Below are 23634 nucleotides of genomic sequence, written 5' to 3'. Positions count from 1 at the left end.
CTGCCACAATTGGCTAATAGATTAAATAAAATTAACTTTAGTTTTCAGAATAGTACACCACTTACATTCTGTTCTATAGATTCTCCTTATCCAACTTATCTTAAGTGCATCAATATATGCCCGTAGGTTAATCATTTTCAAGCCACCCTCTAGATATCCTCTTGTAATAATTTCCCTCTTGATTTTATCGCAGTTGCTATTCCACAAAAAATTAAAAAGAACTGAGTTCAATTGTTTAATAAACTTATCGTCAGGATTGGGTAAAGAGATAAAAAGATGATTCAATTGTGAAATAAGGAGTGATTTAATTAGTGTGATTTTACCAAGAGGTGTGAGACTTCTTTTAAATAGCTTTTTATGATAATTCAGTTTCGGAATTTTGTGCAGGTCTACATGAAAATCAATGCCAAGAAGTGTAAAGGTATTAACGCCCCATTTTAAGTGTAAGTCAGGAAGAAGTGTATCTGCGCTATATTTTTTACTACCTATCCAGATTACCAATCAATCAATCAATTAATCAATATTTTATTTTAGTGTCACGCATCGTAAAAATATACAGCCATTGATAAAATAAATGTACAAGTAATTTTTGATGCCCAGCCGATATCGGCTTATGAGACACTTATGAAAATGTACATGGAGTTAAAAATCCTCATTGTTATACATATTAAAACTATGTTAAAAATCACATGTGAAGCACAAAAGTAAAATTTCATCATGGTATCATTTAAAACAATTTTTTTTTTATATTCTTAAAATTAGCCTTCTTCGTTTCATCATTTGATATATTGTTTTAGATAATAGAAATTGAAGCTCATTATCACAGAATAAATAAAACAACTTTTCAATTGAAGTGAGCTCATTAAAATTACTGTTACAATTCGCTGCTTTTTCGAACAGATATAGTCTGATATCACTATAAACAGGGCAGTCACAGAGAAAATGGGGTTCGTCTTCCACTTTATCCGGACAAAAAGGACATTTACGCTGCTCCACTGGCAAGTTTGTGTATCGCCCAGTTTCTAACAGTAAAGGGAGACAACCGAGTCTAAGCTTGGCGAGGTGGCTCCGATAGTGACGTGGTATAATTGACGAGATATTGTTCCGGGATCCTGTCCTTTTTGTATATTCTGTATGATCTCAATTTACTACCGGTGTTATCGCTCCACAATTTGCTGAACCAAACGATTTCGTCATTCCTGTTAATGGCGGTAGATATTTTTTGCAGTTTGCATTTTACCGATGTTTGGTTATCGACAATATCTAAAACGTTGAGTTTTTTTCCTAGTTTACGGACTCTCGCTTCCCAAGAATTTCCTCTCCTGGAAGACCAAATATACACTCTATGTAAAAGTCGACCCGTATTAACAGTACGTAATCTACAGTAAAGTCTAAAAACTTCCATGTGTTGTTTTGCTTGACATGATTTCCATCCAAAATCTCCAAGAACTCCAACATTTGACGTATATTTATTTACTCCAAGATAAGCTTTCATCGCTCGATTTTGTATGTTATTTATTAATCGTTGTTCCGCTATCCCCCAGATGCAGGATCCATATAACATAATTGGTTGTACTAAGGACTCAAACAGTTTATGGCATTCCTCCACAAGCGATAAATTTACTTATTACAACTCCAAGTGCCCGGCTGGCTGATTTAGCTAATTCCTGTATGGCGAAGTTCCATGTAAGATGTTGGTCAAACCAGATTCCCAGATATTTATACTTGTCTTTGATGTCAATTGGAGTGTTTTCCAAAGAGAAAGCGGTGTTCGTTAAAGGTACAGAAGAATGACGGAAGTGAACTTCGTTCGATTTACTGTGGTTCACAGATAGCTTCCATTTTTACACCATGAACCGACATGATCAATTAGGCGTTGGAGTTTGTCCGGAGTTGACGCGAGTAGTACAATATCGTCTGCATAGAAAAGAGAAGAGATGTTAAAATCATCTACAATGATTCCACTATCGATATCACGAAGTTCTTTGATCAAGTCATTAATATACACAGAGAAAAGTGTCGGTGAAGCCAAACAGCCCTGTTTTAATCCCCTTCCTACGCTGAACCAGTCGGTGAGATGATCATTTACTTTAATACAACATTTGGCGTCATCATAAAGAGACTTTATCGCCTTAAACATGTACCCGTTTACTCCGAGACGTTTAAGTTTAATCCACAGAAGATCACGGTCCACCGTGTCGAACGCTTTTTTCAAGTCTATAAAACAGGCATATGTAGATTGATTGGAGCGTTTCCGATTATTAATAATAGAATACAGTACATATATATGATCTTGACATCCTCTATTCCTCCGAAATCCGTTCTGTTCATCTTCAATTAAATTATTTGATTCTAGCCATTTAGACAGACGAGTATTCAGTACGTCACAGTATATTTTATATGGGGTTGAAAGTAACGTGATCCCACGGTATGAGAGAGGTACTCGGGGGTTTGTTGATTTCGGTTTAATTATAGGGTTAACCATGCCCCTTTTCCAATCATCTGGTACAATTCCATTTATAAAACAGGTACTGATAATATCGAATAACATTCTCTTACTTGCGTCGTTTTTTAGAGCTTCATATGGAATGCCGTCAACTCCTACTTGAAGGTGTTTTATGGACGCAGGCAAGTAACATGCCTCTATGCAGTGGCGTAGGAAGATGAAACGTAATGGGGGGCAAAGGTCCTCAATATTTTGTAACCCCCCCCCCCCGCCGCACCTACAGGAGGAGATTAATTCAACTCCCAACCATATATGCTTTATGTACATTTTTCATATATCAGTAAATTTAATCCTTGTACACATTTATAGACAGTGGGGTCGCTAAAAGGAAATTAACGAATACGCAAATTGGCCAAATTAGCGTGTGAGCGCCGAAGGCGCGAGATTTTGGTGTTTTAGGGGTCTGAGGGTGACCCCCGGGAAAAAATATTGTAATTTAGAATGGCTGAGATGAGTTTTACAATGTATTTTGATGAATTTGCGAGCGCCCGAAAGCGCGAGATTTTGGTGTTTGGGGGGGGGGGGGGTCCGGGGGTCTCCCCCGGAAAAAAATTACGATATAGAATGGCTGAGATGAGTTTTACGATGTATTTTAATGATTATAAAGCGTTCTTCACATGGTAATTTTTCGATTTAAAGTTACTTGCATTTAGAAATGATAACTGTGTCGTCAAAACATTATGCAACCCTACTCGATCTGAATACACCGGCTTCACACCATCGGCACATGGTTGTGTTTGTGTAACATAAAAAATGAATTAATTGTCTCGCTAAGACATAAACTTTTAAGAGACATTTTTAAATAGTACATAGAATCCTTTGATTGACATTTTTAGTCTAGTTCTGTGTATTGAATTTTGATTATTTAAGGTTTGATATTATGTGCTTGAACGTGTTAGGAAATGCGCCGCGCAGCGGAAAATTTTCTAGAAGGTGGTACGAAAAATGTGCGGAGGACCCTTTTTTCTCTCAAATAAGCATTTTTAGAAAATTTCAGTCGGCGAAAATGGGGAAAATGTTTGCCCCCCCCCCCGTCCTGCGGGGGGGGGCAGTTGCCCCCCTGCCGCCCCCCCCCCGCCCCCGAATCCTACGCCCCTGTCTATGTCCATATCTCATGCAATGAAATACCATGAAATGATATCCATGATGTACAATTAGTAATTAAGTGATATCAATTATCAAATGAAGTTAGTTAATTGGCACGTCCGTGTTCCATTTAATAGCTCCCCAAGTGGTTGTATTTACATGTTCCAAATTAGCCCAGTGCTTGTCTAGACCTATCTCAAAGTCTCTTATTGTTGTTGAGTTTATTATATTTTCTGGTAAACTGTTCCATATATCGACAATTCTAAATCTAAAAGAATATTTCCGTATATCTAACTTGCAATGTTTTTTCTTTAATTTTTGCGAATGACCTCTTGTCCGGGATTCGGTATCGTGCTCAAATATTCCAATGGTAACCATTTCGTCATTATCTTGTTTACATTTATGATGTTTCCCCTCAGTCTCCGGTAGGATAGCGAAGGTAAACCTTGTCGCTTTAATCTCTCGCTGTAGGGTAGATCTCTAAGCCTCTAATTAGTTTGGTTGCCCTCCGCTGTCCTTTTTCTATGGATTCGATGTCCTTTGTTCTGTATGGATTCCAGATGCTTGCAGCGTATTCTAAATGTGGTCTTACTAATGCTTTGAAAAGTTGCTTAAATGATATTTCATCCATGTATACAAATGATCTTCTTATTAGTCCAAGAATACTATTGGCTTTATTGACTGCTTGTTGAATGTGTATAGAGAAATTTTGATCCTTATCCACATGCACTCCTATGTCTTTTTCTGATGATATGTTCTCAAGATTAATTTTATTACCTTCTGCATCTGTCATGTTGTACATGTACTTCCGACTTTCATTGATTTCTCCTTTTATGGTTAGAACCTTACGTTTCAGCGGGTGGAATTTCAGTAGCCACGTGTTTGACCATTCTTGCAGTTTGTCCAAATCCGATTGTAAAGCCTTTTTATCATCTTCATTTCTAATTCCCCTGTAGATTTTGGTGTCATCGGCGAATAGGAAAGTATTTGATGTGGTATGTTCCGGTAAATAATTTATATAAATCACAAATAAGATCGGACCCAAGTCCAAGTCCCTTTGGGAATTCCGCTCAATACTGGATAGTCACTTGATGATTTCCCATTCACTATTACGCGTTGCTTTCGTTGACTAAGAAAGTTTTCCACTCAATTAACTATTTTCGTGTTTCTTCTATAACTTCGGAGTTTGGCGATTAATCTCTTATGAGGCACTTTGTCAAAAGCCTTCATAAAGTCCATGTAGACAACGTCTATTTCTCCTCCATGGTCTAGAATATCGGTCCAATCTTCTAGTACCATCAGTAGTTGTAGAACTGTTGACCTTTTTGCTATGAATCCAAAGTGTTTATCACTGAATAGATTATTTAGGTCCATGTGGTTGACTATTGCATCTCTGATTATCTTCTCCATTGTCTTTCAAACTACACTTGTTAGGCTCACCGGTCTGTAATTTCCTGCATTTGATTTTGAACCCTTCTTGAATATAGCCGTTATGCCGGCTTCCTTCCACGCATTAGGTACTATACCTCCATGTACTGATTTGTTGGGAATTATACGAAGTGGTTTACATAGAATTGATTTTAGTTCCTTTAGTAATCTTGGATGTATCTTGTCTGGGCCCTGTGATTTGTTGCTGTCCAAGTTCCCCAGCAATTTCATTATTAATTCCTCGGTACATAAAAGTTTATTAGAGTCATGTATGATTTGTTTATTATGCAAAGTTGGCATATCTACTCTAGGTTCCTCTGTAAAAACACCACTGAAAATTTGTGCAAGTACTTCTGCTTTGTCCCCACCCAACACAGCAATTTTTGAATCATCTTCGTCTAGACCCTTAAGTTCTGAAATCCCTGTTTTTACCTTTCTTTTCGAGTTGATGTATTTCCAGAAACGTTTCGGGGTTCTTTTGACATTTCCTGCAATGTCTTTCTCCATATCTCGTCTTGCCTTCCTCAATGCACCCTTTACCTGATTTCTGATTTAAGTGAATTCTCTGTATTTCGACTCTGTTCTCACTTCTAAATATCGCTGCCATGCCCTATGTTTATTATTAAATTTCTTTCTAATGTTCTCGTTCAGTGGAAGGTATGGTTTATTATTTGCGTTGTGCTTGTTGCCTTTTATCATAGGGGTATGTTTATCTATACATCTATTCAATATTTCGATGAATTGTTCATACATACTATCCGCATCTCCTTTTAATATTTCCTCCCATAATATGTCAAGATCCGTGCGCATGCCAGCATAATTCCCCTTATTATAGTTTCGGCGGCTAAGAGTTATATTGGACTGTTGAAGGTAGCATATTTTGAACTTTAGTACCAAGTGGTCGCTGTGCCGAATGGGACTTTCATGGATGATTTCCCTGATCATTTCTTCTTCGTTGGTCATCACCAGATCAAGTATGCTTGGTTCGCTCCCAATTCTTCCTCTTGTATACTGCGTGACGTGTTGAGTTAGGTAATTATCTCTCAAACATTTTATGAACTGCTCTCCATCTTGGTCATTAACGGAGGTTGAACGGTCCCAATCAATCTTTGGGAAATTGAAGTCTCCCATTATAAGTATGTGAGAATATTCTTTCGTTGCTGCGAATGAATTCAGTAAATCATATAGTTCCTCCATTCTTCTTGTGTCCGTATTTGGACTCTTCTACATTTTGTATATACAACCAATTAATAATGAATCCTTTTCTGTGAGCTTAATTGTGACCCAAATACTCTCTTTAAATGAAGATCCAGTTATCACCTCCACAGCTTTAAGATTTTCTTTAACATAAATTGTTACTCCTCTGTGATGATTATTTTCATTAATAAAAATATCATACCCTTCAATACCAAGCTCTGCCTTGTTCGGCAGAAATCGTTTATTTTTTGGATATACTTCAGTTACCCCGATGATGTCGATTTCCGTGCTGGATTGAAATATTCGTATATAATAGTATATATACAATGAATATCATTTTTCCTCGTTTGTGTGTTTCAATTTGCTGAATTGTTTTTTATATTCCCAGTTTTTAACTATATCTTTGGCTGATTAGTTTCCTGCTTTCGTTGTCCGAATCTTTGTTACTTTTCTGGCCCACGGCGGTCCTCTGACTTTGTAGGTGTATTCCCCCGATGAATTTTCCTGCTTTTTTCCCCTCCGCCTTTGTTAGGTCAATACATATTGATGTATCTTTTGATAATCTAGACTGGTTCCCGCCTCAGTTACTTCCCTTGCGTACGCTTCACTAGTGAGCGGAGCGCAGCCTGACGGAGAGTAGAGAACTACGGGAAGGGAACCGGGGCCGTTTTCGATTATGCGGTTTGACTTGTTGGACCTTAGTTGTTCGTTTATGTATTAATCACCTAGTGATTTTATATTGTTTTCAGATGGGCTTTGGCAAAGCCCTCACAGGCCTGTATCAAAACCTGCATGTCCGTCTGCATTTACTCGAAATAATGACATTAACAAACGGTCGAACCGGTTTGTAACGTTGACAGAATAACTCTCTCTCAAGATGGCTGTCACATAACTGATTTATTGCATTTACGCGGGAGTCGCTTATGAACACAAAACAAAACAATGACAGGGCCGTTTAGGCGCTTAAAAATAGAAGTCAATATGTTACATCTCCCTTTTTAGCACTTCAGTCTGTAATTAAACAGTTAACCATAAATGCAATTACTTTATACATTTGTGAGCCATTTAAGGAACATTTGAGCACTTTAAGAACCCTTTTAACACAATTCTACCTTTAACGAAAAAAAGAAAACACTTTTTCTTAACACTATCAGTCAGTTAGCAAGATCATAGCCATCCAGGTGCTTTGGCGTGTGGATAACCCTTCCAGATCTAGTCTTCCTGGTGTGAGGTCCTTGGGGTGCCGGTGCTGGTGGTTCACAGCATTGATCATCAGATTCGAACTGACATTCCGGAGTGTTAGAGTCAATGTTCGGATTTTTGGACACAATTGGAGTGTTGGTGTCCAAATACGCTTCAGAGTCATTAGAGACTTGCGGCGTGATGCTGACGTTAGACTTCCGGAGGAATTTATGATTGCGACGGAATACTTTCCCGCGTGGCGTTTTTACCAGATATGACCATGGTGGTTTATCAACACCTTCGACGATTGCCGGCGACCATCCTTCGTCGGTTTTCAACTGAATCGTCTCCCCTGGTTTTAGCTCGGGTAACACTTTCGACTGACGATCATAATATTTATTCTGAGTCATTTGCCGTTGCATTAGGGACGACTGTTGATTTGTAGGTTTGACCGATGGATCTAGAATGTTCGTGGCCATGGGGATGGTTCCCCGTAATTGACGATTCATCGCCAGTTGAGCTGGCGACAAGCCTATTCCCTCGATCGGTGAAGCGCGGTAGTCCAAAAGTGCAAGACTCATGTCAATCTTACTGTCCTCTGCCTTTTTCATAAGATTTTTGATGGTTTGGACACATCGTTCAGCTTGACCGTTTGATTGGGGGTAGTTGAACTTGAGGTCCTGTGTTCAAATCCCCACTCCGTGGCGAAATCTGCGAACGTTCGTGATGAAAATTGAGAACCATTGTCGGAGAATACGATTTCCGGGATTCCGTGTCTTGCTAATATGGACTTGAGAGCGGCAACTGTAGCACTGCTCTGTAGACTATGTAGATGAACAACCTCCGGAAACTTTGAATAGTAGTCCACACAGAGGAGATAGTTATTCTCGTGAAACTCAAACAGATCCACACCAACCTGAATGGACGTGACGGTGGTTCATGAGGGATAAGTGGTTCCTTCGTGTTCGCCTTTTGGTATTTGGCGCAAATTTCACATCGCGACACAATATCTTCGATTTCGGAATTGAGTCCGGGCCAGAATACTAACTCGCGAGCACGCTGTTTGCATTTCACAACACCTAGGTGTGATTCGTGAATTTTCAGTAACGTCTCGCGTCGTAGGGTTTTCGGAATGACAATTCGCTGACCTCGGTACACTAATCCATCGATTACGCTCAACTCGTCGCTGAATGTTGAATATGGCGACAGCTCGGGTTGTTTCGTTTCCGGCCATCCGTGTTCTATTGCAAGTATAAGTCTCTGGAGAGTCTCATCCTTCGCTGTTTCGGATTTTAGCTGCGTCAGCTTTTCTGGTGTAACACTTAACGTTGTGCGGATTTCGAGTGTTGCGACTTCGAGTTCGTCAATGAGGTTTTCAGGCATTTCTGGGAGGTAAGCTCTACTGAGAGCATCAGAGATGTACATTTCTCTGCCAGGCTTGTAGACTAGTTCTATGTCGTACCGTTGCAGGCGCATAAGCATGCGTTGCAGACGAGGCGTTGTCATATTAATCGGCTTTTTATGTATCGCGACGAGGGGCTTGTGGTCTGTTTCGACTGTCACTTTTCGACCTAAGATGTAGTGATGAAATTTTTCGCATCCGTATACAACCGCTAACATTTCACGCTCTATCTGTGCATAACGTGTTTGTGTTTCAATGAGGGCTCGAGATCCATACGTGACCGGTTGACCTGACCGAAGTAGGACTGCGCCAAGCCCTTTTGAGCTGGCGTCGACATTGACGGTGACCTCTTCTCTGAAATCGTAGAATTTAAGAACAGGTGCCTGTGTAACGAGAGTTTGTAAGTGTTTATAGGCTTTTTCCTGCTTTGGGTTCCAGTTGAATTCAATGTCGTTTCGGAGTAGAATCCTCAATGGCGCGGAAACTTTGGATTGGTCAGGAATAAATTTTCCAAGATACTGCACCGCTCCTAAGAATCGCCTTACACCATTTTTGTCGACTGGTCTTCTCGGGATCAACTTTCAAGCCGACCTTACTGATAGTGTGTCCCACATACCTCACCTCGGTTTTACGGAGTTCACATTTCTGTTTGTTGAGTTTTAAGTTACGTCCATGTGCTCGTTGTAACATTAAACATCCTCACCCCATACCAGGATATCATCAACAACGAACTCTACACCTGGGATACCTTCGAAGATTTCTTTCATTTTCTTGCAGAAAACTTCACTCGAACTGTTAATGCCGAAAGGCAGGCGGCAGTATCGGTAACGCCCAAAGGGAGTGTTAAATGTTAATAGCTTTGAGCTCTCCTCATCAAGTTCGATTTGCCAGAAACCGTTTGTCGCATCAAATTTGGAGAAAACCTTCGCTTTAGGTAGTCGGGCTACCACATCTTCGATAGTCTCCATGGGGTAATGTTCCCTCTTAATAGCCATGTTCAAATCATGTGGATCTATGCACACACGCGTTTTTTCAGGTTTGAGAACGACGACCATACTGTGAACCCAATCAGTGGGCTCATCTTCCTTAACGAGAACACCTAAACCCTTCATGCGTTCTAGTTCGGTTTTTACTCTCTGGCGGAGTGACTCTGCTACTTTCCTCGGTGGGTGTACACTTGGTGTAACTTTTGGGTCAGTTTTTATGTGATATTTACCCGCGATCTTTCCAAGACCTTCAAAAACATCTCCAAACTCATCCAAAATGTCGTTTTTGGAAAGTGGTGCGCTTTCAGGTTTCGATTCGACTGTGTAAATTCGTTGAATCGTACCGAGAGAACAACATGCCTTTTTGCCGAGTATAGCCGGACAGTCATTATCGACGACATGGAATTTCAGCGAAAAATTCCTGCTCGCGAAACCTTACTGGTAATTGCGCTGTACCGAGTGGTTTTATACGATGACCTCCAAAACCGACTAAACCGTCCCGAGTGGGCTTTAACGGCGTTTCACAGTTCATTTTGTCCATCACACGTTTAGTTATGACGTTGGCGTCCGCCCCTGTGTCCAACTTGAATTTTACAAACTGATCACCAAACTGTAGTGTTTCGAACCACTCATTGTCACGTGCCCCTGTGCTCGAGATTGTGCCTAAGAATAAATCCTCTGAATAACTTTCGTCACAACCAACAGTGTGTAGTTTCTTCTGTCGAGTGTTATTGTGGCTATTATTGCCAGACCTACATAAGTTGGCGAAATGGTTCATACGGCCACACGTGTGACATTCTTTACCGAAAGCTGGGCAAACGGCAGAGCTACGTTCATGTTCATGTCCACAGTTTCGACAATCAACGAGCGAAAGTTTGTTTTGATTGTTTTGTCTTGCTTGTGGTTGTTTGTTGTTGGGCTGGGGTTGGGGTTGTTTTGTCTTTTTATTTCCATACCGTTTACGGCGAGGGCCAGATTGTTTATGTACAGTGTGTACGGAAAAAAACCTTCATCAGCTTGTGGATTTTTAAGCATGCTGACCTGGGCACTGCTTATTTTCTGAGCTCTACAGAAATCAACGGCTTTTGTGAGTGGGAGATCAGTCTCACGAAGTAATCTGACACGTGTACCTTCGTCTCGGATGCCACAAACATCCAATCCCTAATGTGACTGTCTGTAAGCTCGTTGAAACCACAGTTCTTGGCCTTGTTTTTGAGATCTGTGACGAACGAGTCAATCGTTTCATTTACACCTTGAGATCGAGTGAAAAACAAATGTCTGAGGTATGTTAAATTTTTGCGAGGTTCACAATACTCATAAAACTTTGTTTTTAGTACATCGAGTTTTTCTTTGTCACCTTCAGCGATCGTGAAAGTGTTATAAACACGGCGGGCTTCAATTCCAGCTACGTGGAGGAATGTCGCGACCTGAACTTTACCCGACTTTTCCTCTATACCTGAGGCAGTCATGTATAATTCAAACCCTTGTACCCATTCTTTCCAATTTTCGGACAAGTTTCCTTCTAAATTTAGGGCCCCTGGAGGCTTAAGTTGCTCCATATTTCTTCTTTGACACCATGTAACGTTGGAAGAATAACTCTCTCTCATGATGACTGTCACATAACTGATTTATTGCATTTACACGGGAGTCGCTTATGAACACAAAACAAAACAATGACAGGGCCGCTTAGGCGCTTAAAGTAGAAGTCAATGTGTTACACGGTTGTTCCGAATAAACGTAAACACCCACTAAAACCAGGATATGACATGGTTATGACTGCAGTGGCGCAGAACTATTCACTATTTGGTTTATTTATAAAAAATACCAAAGATCCACTTGCTATCATATATATATATATTTTTTTTTTAAATATTAACAGAAAGGAATTGGAAATTAGCTATTATCAGTCCAAAATTTTTATTTATTTATTTCCCAATCAACAAAACAAAAAAGAAATATGGAGACGTTTTTCTGCACGCCTCTAAAGATACTTTTACAAAATATAGAATAATATGAAATAATTGCTTTTTTGTTAAATAGAATGTTGATTATTCGTTTCATGTTTTTACACTTGCAATAGAAATGTAGTTCAGCATCGAGAAAAATTCAATAAGCGGACATAACCCACATTTTGAAAATTAAAATTTATATACGACGAATATACTGTAGATGTTTTAATTATATAGCGCTAGACAAATAAAAACTGAAAGTAAATTTTGGATCTTATTATTTAATGTGCAGTGGTCTGCAACCTTATCGTACATTTCAATACATATAGCTCTTATGCTGCATAATATGGAAAGAGAAATTTAAAGAATATTCATATCTGTTGGCGTTGGAGACAAGTCATTCAGTTAGGCTATAATTATATTTATTACTTCACAATGCTTGTCAGTGGTATTAAAAAACAATTTAAAAATTCTAATGTCGAATTATGTTGAAGACATTTTATCAAAATTGGTTACGGTTACTACAGATACTTAGCAAGGTTAAATTTACATTAATTAATATCTTGCTTTCTCTATTAAAAGCCATTATGGTTTTAAAAATTGTCATATACAGATGTACTCTATACGTATGTATCTAGCTTATTAGCATGTCTTAAAGAGATATAATGCGCCCTTTTCCGATTTCGATGACAGGTGTCGTCAGCTTTATATCACACGAATAAATTATCCCCAGATTCATTTTTTTTTAATTTACAAATATGTTTCAATTATTCGTAGTAGAATGATTGCCGCTGTCATGGTTTTCCTATAAGCCGGATATTAATCCGTTATTGTATTTTCATGCTCCACTGGCTGGTTAATTATGAATTTCCAAAGTAAAACTGTTTTCTGACAGGTAATTATTCCTAGATAACCATGATATGAATTTGGAAATTCAGATTGAAATTTAAGGTAAGAATATCAATATTGATAATTAATAGGTAAAAACATTAGAATTTCGTGATTTTTCAGTGTCGAATGCACCCTATTTAAAAATGGCTACCCTGGTGAGAGTTTGAGCAGAAGGACCCCCTCTTTTTTCTATCTATTGTTATATGAGAGCATATACTTTAAGTATAGAACATGGTGGCTCATCAGAATTCAATAGTATTAGAAGTAGATGCCATAACGTTTACACTGTGGTCTATGGAAAAGCATTTAGTTGGTTGCTCTCTATAGGGAACAACCAACTAAATGAAAAAAAGACCTTCGAAATGGCCCCTGTGTATACAAGATTGAGCCCAGGATAGAATTCTGACCCGGCCGCTGATTGGCTGGTTAATTATGAATTTCCAAAGTAAAACTGTTTTCTGACAGGTAATTATTCCTAGATAACCATGATATGAATTTGGAAATTCAGATTGAAATTTAAGGTAAGAATATCAATATTGATAATTAATAGGTAAAAACATTAGAATTTCATGATTTTTCAGTGTCGAATGCACCCTATTTAAAAATGGCTACCCTGGTGAGAGTTTGAGCAGAAGGACCCCCTCTTTTTTTCTATCTATTGTTATATGAGAGCATATACTTTAAGTATAGAACATGGTGGCTCATCAGAATTCAATAGTATTAGAAGTAGATGCCATAACGTTAACACTGTGGTCTATGGAAAAGCATTTAGTTGGTTGCTCTCTATAGTCAAAAACAATTTAAAAATTCTAATGTCGAATTATGTTGAAGACATTTTATCAAAATTGGTTACGGTTACTACAGATACTTAGCAAGGTTAAATTTACATTAATTAATATCTTGCTTTCTCTATTAAAAGCCATTATGGTTTTAAAAATTGTCATATACAGATGTACTCTATACGTATGTATCTAGCTTATTAGCATGTCTTAAAGAGATATAATGCGCCCTTTTCCGATTTCGATGACAGGTGTCGTCAGCTTTATATCACACGAATAAATTATCCCCAGATTCATTTTTTTTTAATTTACAAATATGTTTCAATTATTCGTAGTAGAATGATTGCCGCTGTCATGGTTTTCCTATAAGCCGGATATTAATCCGTTATTGTATTTTCATGCTCCACTGATTTGGTTGATACATTTTATCTCCGTGCTGTGCTTGTGTTGTGTTGAAAATGTCCTTTTTCATAAACATATTACAGCCGACAAGAATTCGTTATGAAAATGACGGTGAATTTCAAATCATCTCACAGGTGCATTTGTGTCATTAAACCCATGGAAAAAACATGAAAGTATAATAAGGTTACAATGCAAATATGGAACAGGTTAGCATTCCGACGCAAACAGAAGACGCATCATCTATAATATAAATAATGAGAGGGCTGTCTGTACTTTTGTACTATGGTGTTCATTACACGTGTTTTAACAATCACAGCTTACTAGTACATGTACATGGTATTGTAGTTATTGTGTCCTGTATTTTACCATAATTATTATTGATGTTTTATTATCAGAGGAAGAATAACATTTGCAGCAAGTTCAGACAAATTTCATTTACAAGTTGATACAGTCAGCATAGTATTGGCAAAGCCGTACTAAAATGACATAAAAGTAAGAGAACAAATCCGGCTAGTTGGTGCAAATGATTTACCACGACGTTAGTAACGCCAGTCACGTGTCAATGAATTCTTCTATGTGAGTTACACGTGAGGTAATACAGTAAGGTTTATAAGGAACGTTGATCTCTTTTCATTATGTATCGTCAGACCTCAGACGGCATGTAAAGGATGCATCGATATATACAAACATTTGTATAGCGATACCTATTACTAATATTCCTGGCACAGTCAAACAAGGGAGACAAATCTATATTTAGCCAAAGGGACACAAGTTTAGTGACACGATTAGATACAAATTGTTTGTTTGGTTTGTTTAGTTTTTACGTCCTATTAACAGCCAGGGTCATGTAAGGACGTGCCAGGTTTGTTGGTGGAGGAAAGCCGGAGTACCCGGGAAAAACCACCGGCCAGCGGTCAGTACCTGGCAACTGCCCCACATGGGATTCGAACCCGCATCCCAGAGGTGGAGGGCTTGTGGAAATATGTCGGGACATCTTAACCACTCGGCCACCGCGGCCCCATATACAAATTGTAAATCGTGCATGCATTGTATAGAAGGCTCTCCAGTTTTATAACAAAAGAATAAATTGTATATATATATATAAGTCAACGTCTTTCCTCTTGTACATTCACCATTTCATGATAGCTCTTCAGAAATATGTTTATTTTTCAAAGAACAACTAAACGACGTCACAAATAGCGTGACGTCACAAGGTACACAGGTTTACATAACAATAATATGAAGTTGCGCCATTTTCTATTATGACCTATTGAGAGTTGGTTTTAACCCCTAGAGTGCCATAGAGCTATGATACCTCAACAGGATAACATTGAGCCTTAAGGTATTGTTGTAACTGACCAAGTCTAATATCTTGTATTTTCTTGTTATACTGTCGAGGTAATAGAGCATGGTATTAGAAAGGCAATTGAAAAGGGACCTTTTACATTCCGTATACTTAAGGATTAACTTGAATAGCTTTTTTATGTTATGGAGATATAACACAAAAATCTGAGTGTACTCTAAATAAGATGAGAGTACACTCCGATTTTTGTGTTATATCTCCATAACATAAAAAAATCTATTCAACTTAATCCTTATAATTCAAATTACTAAAGATAATCTCTTCAATACTCAAAATTCATTTTGGGACTCATTTGTCTATGAAATCATTACGCCGTCATCTCAGCCAATCAGAAGCAACGTCACAAACGGCGACGCCATTTTTTCCTTTACGGCTTTGATTCCTTTTATTTCTACTTTCAACCCAAGAAATTTCAATATTTTTCCTGTGATTGAAAATAAATGTAATGAGTTGATGCAAAGTAGTGATCGTATGAGAACGATTTTTGAAAACCATACAATTTTGCAAAGTAGAAGACAACCTAAAAAATTAAAACAAATGTTAACAAGTTCCAGGTTCAATAACTCTATTGCTGACCCCGCGGTGTCGAAATGTAAGACACCTAGATGCGGTACATGTCCAATTAATATTGATTGTAGTACATATGTGTTTAAAAATGACTTGCATTTTACTGTAAAAGCAAACATGAATTCAAAATCGAAGTGTGTGATATATGCTATAATTTGTTCTCGTTGTGGTGATTTTTACATCGGCCAAACTAGTAATGAACTTAGAACACGTATGACTGTTCATAGGCAACAGACAAGAACGGATTCTCTAAGTAATTTGAATATCAATAAACATATACATGGTTGTGCAGTTGATCGGTTTAATGTTATTTTACAATTATCGACCTATTTTCAGGTGGATTCGGTGAGTTATCAACCCGAGTAAGTGATAAATCCCGAGGCCATAGGCCGAGGGTTATATCATTTTCGAGGGTTGATAACTCACCGTATCCACCTGAAATTAGGTCGAAAACTGTTTTATTATATGTCATTTACAGGATATAAACTGGTTCTTCAAAAAGGCTTAACTACAATAAACAGGATGATATTTGCAAATATTCCTTTTACAAAACTTGCTGCCTTCCGCCAAATATGTTGCCGACTATGTATAATGACGTCACAATAGATTAATCCGACGTCTTTGAATAAGGAAACTCCCGTAACGCTATATTTGGGTACGACTCGGCGTCAAAAGTGATTCTGACGTCACATCTAAAGGGAGTTTCCCTCGATCTATTTTTGACACAGGTTACTGGACTCGCGAAAGGTATCTGGACTGAGTCCAGTAACCTCGCGTGCTTTTCGCCGCCGATTTAGGGGTTGATATCGCAGTTGATGAATACTTCTGAGAAACGTATCGGCCAATCAAAATACAGCAAAAACACCAGTCATATAATAAATCTTTATATAAATTACATTCTTCAGACACTGATTTGATGGGAAAAAAAGAGAATCAGCTTATAAACTATTAAAACCAACTCTCAATGGGCCATAATAGAAAATGGCACAACTTCATATTATCTAAGGAATGATTTTTATTTTTTGTTGTTTACTGGTGTGTGAACTGCATTTTTTGTACATATATTTTAAATGACGCGTGTCAGCGCGTCATGTTGAAATATCTGTACAAAAAATGCAGTTTACACACCAGTAAACAACAAAAAATTAAAAACATTCCTTATATTTACATTTCGACCGACCATTTCATTTAAATTTAGTGTTCCGGTGAAATAAACATTCGTTTTTTCAACGTTATACGATTGGGGGAACAGCTGAGTAATTGATGGAATCGCGAAACAGCTGGCTCCAATTTGGCGGGAAAATGTGTCAAGTTCCGGGAGTAAATAAAATATAGTTCCATAATAATTTTATCGTTTTTAATCCATTTATTCCATATGTTTTCATTTTTCTTATTGGTTAATATTAACACAATGCTTTCCATTGCATTAAAACTGATGTTGATATGGAACCTTTGTCATGGCATATATTTTGGCCTAACCGGATGCGCATTTACATAAGGGCGGAAGTCAGTGTTTCGGTTTGTGGTCTTGCGCGGCAGCCCCTCTGCGTTTACGCAGGTGTAAACGATTGCCCGGTTAGTAAGGTTATATAGGAAAGTGAAAACGGAAATGTAAATATTGTAATGTAAACCTGTGTACATTGTGACGTCACGCTATTTGTGACGTCATTAGTTTGTTCTTTGAAAAATAAACATATTCCTGAAGAGCCATCATGAAATCGTGAATGTGCAAGAGGAAAGTCGTTGACTTTTTTATATATTCAACTGTAAATACACAACATCAACTAAACATACATCTACTGCAAATAGACATCAACTAAACGTACATCTACTGTAAATAGACAACACCAACTAAACATACATCTACTGTAAATACACAACATCAACTAAATATACATCTAATGTAAATGCATAACATCAACTAAACGTACATCTACTGTAAATAGACAACATCAACTAAACGTACATCTACTGTAAATAGAAAACATCAACTATAAACGTACATCTACTGTAAATACACATCAACTAAATATACATCTAATGTAAATGCATAACATCAACTAAACGTACATCTAATGTAAATGCATAACATCAACTAAACGTACATCTACTGTAAAAAGACAACATCAACTAAACGTACATCTAATGTAAATGCATAACATCAACTAAACGTACATCTAATGTAAATGCATAACATCAACTAAACGTACATCTACTGTAAAAAGACAACATCAACTAAACGTACATCTAATGTAAATGCATAACATCAACTAAACGTACATCTAATGTAAATGCATAACATCAACTAAACGTACATCTAATGTAAATAGATAACATCAACTAAACGTACATCTAATGTAAATGCATAACATCAACTAAACGTACATCTAATGTAAATGCATAACATCAACTAAACGTACATCTAATGTAAATAGATAACATCAACTAAACGTACATCTAATGTAAATGCATAACATCAACTAAACATACATCTACTGTAAATAGACAACATCAACTAAACGTACATCTAATATAAATACACAACATCAACTAAACGTACATCTAATGTAAATGCATAACATCAACAAACGTACATCTAATGTAAATGCATAACATCAACTAAACGTACATCTAATGTAAATAGATAACATCAACTAAACGTACATCTAATGTAAATGCATAACATCAACTAAACGTACATCTAATGTAAATAGATAACATCAACTAAACATACTTCTACTGTAAATAGACAACATCAACTAAACGTACATCTAATGTAAATACACAACATCAACTAAACGTACATCTAATGTAAATGCATAACATCAACTAAACGTACATCTAATGTAAATGCATAACATCAACTAAACGTACATCTAATGTAAATGCATAACATCAACTAAACGTACATCTACTGTAAATAGACAACATCAACTAAACGTACATCTAATGTAAATGCATAACATCAACTAAACGTACATCTACTGTAAATACACAACATCAACTAAACGTACATCTACTGTAAAAAGACAACATCAACTAAACGTACATCTACTGTAAAAAGACAACATCAACTAAACTTACATCTAATGTAAATGCATAACATCAACTAAACGTACATCTACTGTAAATAGACAACATCCACTAAACCTACATCTTCTGTATATAGACAACATCAACTAGACATACATCTACTGTAAATAGACAACACCATCTAACTATTCGGTTAACATAGCATGTGTCCAATAGTAATTTTTTGTTTTCAAAAAGACATTAACAACTATAGTATACAGTAAATCGAAAACCAGAACTAAAAGGACGTTTTTTTGACAGTATTAATTTAAATAACAAACGGGCATTTTTAACAATTGTTTCCATAGTACTTACAATCGTTATCAAACTGCAAACAAAGCTTAAATCAATATACATACTGTATAGATAAAAGTTTACAAGAAAATAACAGGAAATCCGAAACTGAAAACTGAAACTTTTTTGTAAATTTACGGCACAGTTTAGAGTCAGTGAAACGATAAACTTATAGGTGCCAATTTCGAGCACATGAAATAGAATGTTTGTCTGCAGATTTATTATCAGGGTAATTGTGATAGTATGCTAGCTTATAAATCATGCCTATACATCACTTCCTCGGTGCAGTTGAACAATCAATTGTTAGTATGCATTATGGCTAACCATATGTGTGATTGCTGACACGTAGACTGTTCAACTTTTGTAAACAGACCAAGGTATGACTCATATCGACATTGAGGGTCATCAACGTCCCTTACCTTTTTCCAAAGGAACGCATAGCAATATGAAATAAAAAGAAAAATTCCTTTGACTTCTGTAATGCTTTTCTATGAAGAATTTCAAGTTAAGACATTCCTTGAAACCAATTAAAGTTGATGAAACTGGAACTTTTTGCGACCTAAATGCATTCTCCTAGGAAAAGCATTAGGATTAAATAACCTTCCCCTTAACTTCTGTTATGCTTTTCTATGACGAATTTCAAGATAAGAAATTCCTCGAAGTTAATGAAAGTTAAACTGCACTTGTTTGAACCTAACTACGACCGTAATAAAATCTAATCAGGAGTATTCTGAATAATTCATTTTTCGAAAAAGTAGATTGATACTAATATTGCAGTAAATTATTCATTAATTAAATGACCGCCAAATTGCATCATCGTGCTATTTCTGACTTTTTAATCAGCAGAACATATGGTTACAAAATGTGAACATGATGCATATGTGCAATTTATAAAGTATCGTCAGTCTGTTTAATACCTCCGGACAAGTGATGTATAGACATGCAAAATATCACTAGAATTACGGACCTTAATCGCCGGTAATAGATTGCTACCAATCAATATTCTTTCTATTTTTTAACCAACAAAATACTGACATTTAAGAATGCTGTTGAAAGAATAGTAAAATATTTCATGAAACAACTCGGTAATTTATCATTTGTTATATCTGAGATGTTGTTATCGTTACAGTCACGACGTTCCTGAACACAATGTTTATCAGAACTTTGTAGGAATCTTGTATGATAAATGGAAGCATATGTTTAACAACTACAGATGACGTGTTCGACTTACCAACTCTAATTTATTGTCAGATTTCAGGTACACCCACTTGACTAGAGGGTGTCTCTATCAGAAAGTGGCAGTACAGTGGAGTGCTCTTCATCATAATGGGAAGCGATACTGTCTGTCCGTTAGATCTTCTGCCAATGTCTTGTCAGTCTGACTTTGTGCATCAACGAATCCAAAGGAATATGATGTCAATACCGGCGATATATGTCTATAGGAAAGGTCGTCAGAAAATTTGGACTGGTCATCTAAATGGAATCTCGTAAACAATCGATACGGCATGTATGCCATGATAACGATCATGGTTGATGTCAGAAATAACGTAAAAAAAACTTGAGTCGGAATGTACGTTCTTTATCACTTGTTGTTGGCGATATGAATTATTTACGATCCAAATATATGTGAGAGTTTTCAAAATAACATCGTACACTGCTACAATCTAAGATTAGATATTCATGATAAAAGTATCTGAAATCAAAAAGCAAAACCAAATTTTTATAGTATAAATTTATCATATATTTTTCAAGATTGGAAAAACTCAATGATGAAATACCTCAACACTTGATTTTGAAGTATCGATATATTTCTTTTTTTTTTTTTTTGTTTATTGCATATGTATTGTGAAATAACCTTAACGGTCTCTTATTTATCGCTTATTACACTACTGTTGAAAATTTATGTCGGATATATTTGCGGTCGTTGATTTTCGTACAGTAATACATGTATATCTATTTCCTATCTATATATTGTTAAAAGTAAGTAAGCATTCATTATAAGACAATTAAAATGTAGAAGCATGTATTGTTGCTAGATTTGTTGCTATGGTGATATGGAAATATATATAACACACGCTGACTGGGTAGCCATCATTAACCTTTTTCGTGAAATTGATTCCAAATATTTTTCATCACGTTGTTTGTGTTGATGCGTGTTTTGTGATTTCTGTATATCACTGAAAATATTTCTACCAACTATAACATGCTTAAAGTCATTTTGTTTTGATTACTTTGTTTTTGATATGTATTGTTAATGCCTCTAATGGTTCATTGATATTAATAGTACTGTTAACTCAGACAAAGATATTTTCTGTTCTGTGTCCGCTTGCTGTCTTAAAACCTACCAACCAGCACGACAGAAAACAACAAACAAACAAAAGTCCAAAATTTCCCCCCACATCTAGAGATTTTGTGAAGTACATTGTTTTTCAAAAGTAATTGATTTCTTTCCAATAAACCAAATCCACATATCTTTTAAACATATTTTGCGATTAGGAGGTAGCACATGTTGCACACGTATTTGTCTTTTATTGTTCCTGTTTGTTTTTCATTCTTTTCTTTATAGACAGGTTTAACTGCATACATGTAACTGGGTCAACTTGAATCACTTTGTGGACAGTTATTATCGGAACTACAGTCATCAATGCCATCAATGTATAAAAGACCCACATCTTCACACTTGGGAATATTTTAGGAGAACGGAGTCCATTTATAGACCACTACCTTTTACTGACCTACCTAACTCGAGTATATTTGTTACCACGTATTGTCACACTAAAATATTGTTCCTCAAAACGCATTGACAAAACATTATACATTATACAAAGAATTAAAAGGAGGGGAGGGGGAAATGTTTGATAGGGAACACACAACTCACTAGTAATTACAATGATGTAATGGTATGTAATGTGAAAAGTCTATAATGGTTATGAAACTTTTAAAAAAGTCTAAAATAAAAAGTGGTCTTCAGTACCTTCTATTCAAGCGTAAAAATGTCTACAACAGGAAGTGGTCTACAGTGTCTTATGTTCAAACGGAGATGACTACACTGGGAAGTGGTCTACATTGTCTTCTGTTCAAACATAAAAATATCTACAAAAGGACGTGGTCTTCAGTACCTTCTATTCAAACGTAAAAATGTCTACAATAGGAAGTGGTGTACAGTGCCTCACAATAGGAAATCAGTACCTCTGTTCAAACGGAGATGACTACACTGGGAAGTGGTCTGCAGTGCCTTCTGTTCAAACGTTAAGATGTCTACAATAGGAAGTGGTCTACAGTGCCTTAAGTTCAAACGTAAAAATGTCTACAATAGGAAGTGGTCTACAGTGCCTTATGTTCAAACGGAAATGTCTACAATAGGAAGTGGTCTACAGTGCCTTATGTTCAAACGGAAATGTCTACAATAGGAAGTGGTCTACAGTGCCTTCTGTTCAAACGGAAAAAAATGTCTACAATTGGAAATGGTCTACATTGCCTTTGGTTCAAACGTAAAAATATCTACAATAGGAAGTGGTCTACATTGCCTTCTGTTCAAACTTAAATGTCTACAATAGGAAGTGGTCTACATTAACTTCTGTTCAAACGTAAATGTCTACAATAGGAAGTGGTCTACAGTGCCTTATGTTCAAACGGAAAAATGTCTACAATAGGAAGTGGTCTACAGTGCCTTATGTTCAAACGGAAATGTCTACAATAGGAAGTGGTCTACAGTGCCTTCTGTTCAAACGGAAATGTCTACAATAGGACGTGGTCTACAGTGCCTTCTGTTCAAACGGGAAAATGTCTACAATTGGAAGTGGTCTACATTGCCTTTGGTTCAAACGTAAAAATATCTACAATAGGAAGTGGTCTACATTGCCTTCTGTTCAAACGGAAATGTCTACAATAGGAAGTGGTCTACAGTGCCTTCTGTTCAAACGGAAATGTCTACAATAGGAAGTGGTCTACAGTGCCTTCTGTTCAAACGGAAATGTCTACAATTGGAAGTGGTCTACAGTGTCTTCTGTTCAAACATAAAAATATCTACAAAAGGAAGCGGTCAACAGAGCCTTCTGTTCAAACGGAAATGTCTACAATAGAAAATGGTCTCCAGTGCCCTCTGTTCAAACGGAAATGTCTACAATTGGAAGTGGTCTACAGTGCCTTATGTTCAAACGTAAAAATGTCTACAATAGGAAGTGGTCTACAGTGCCTTATGTTCAAACGTAAAAATGTCTACAAAAGGAAGTGGTCTACAGTGCCTTTTGTTCAAACGGAAATGTCTACAATAGGAAGTGGTCTACAGTGCCTTTTGTTCAAACGTAAAAATGTCTACAATAGGAAGTGGTCTACAGTGCCTTATGTTCAAACGGAAATGTCTACAATAGGAAGTGGTCTACAGTGCCTTATGTTCAAACGGAAATGTCTACAATAGGAAGTGGTCTACAGTGCCTTCTGTTCAAACGGAAATGTCTACAATAGGAAATGGTCTACAGTGCCTTATGTTCAAACGTAAAAATGTCTACAATAGGAAGTGGTCTACAGTGC

The 23634-nt window shown here is 36.9% G+C and overlaps 1 pseudogene; it reads right to left on the bottom strand.

Annotated features, from left to right (window-relative positions):
- Positions 1–504: 504 nt before the first annotated feature.
- Positions 505–4482, bottom strand: LOC138326150 (uncharacterized; annotated as a pseudogene).
- Between the last annotated feature and the right edge of the window lie 19152 nt (positions 4483–23634).

This window comes from Argopecten irradians, chromosome 6 (assembly GCF_041381155.1).
Source record: "Argopecten irradians isolate NY chromosome 6, Ai_NY, whole genome shotgun sequence".
Lineage (NCBI taxonomy): Eukaryota > Metazoa > Mollusca > Bivalvia > Pectinida > Pectinidae > Argopecten > Argopecten irradians.
This window is presented reverse-complemented; position numbering and strand designations above follow the sequence as displayed.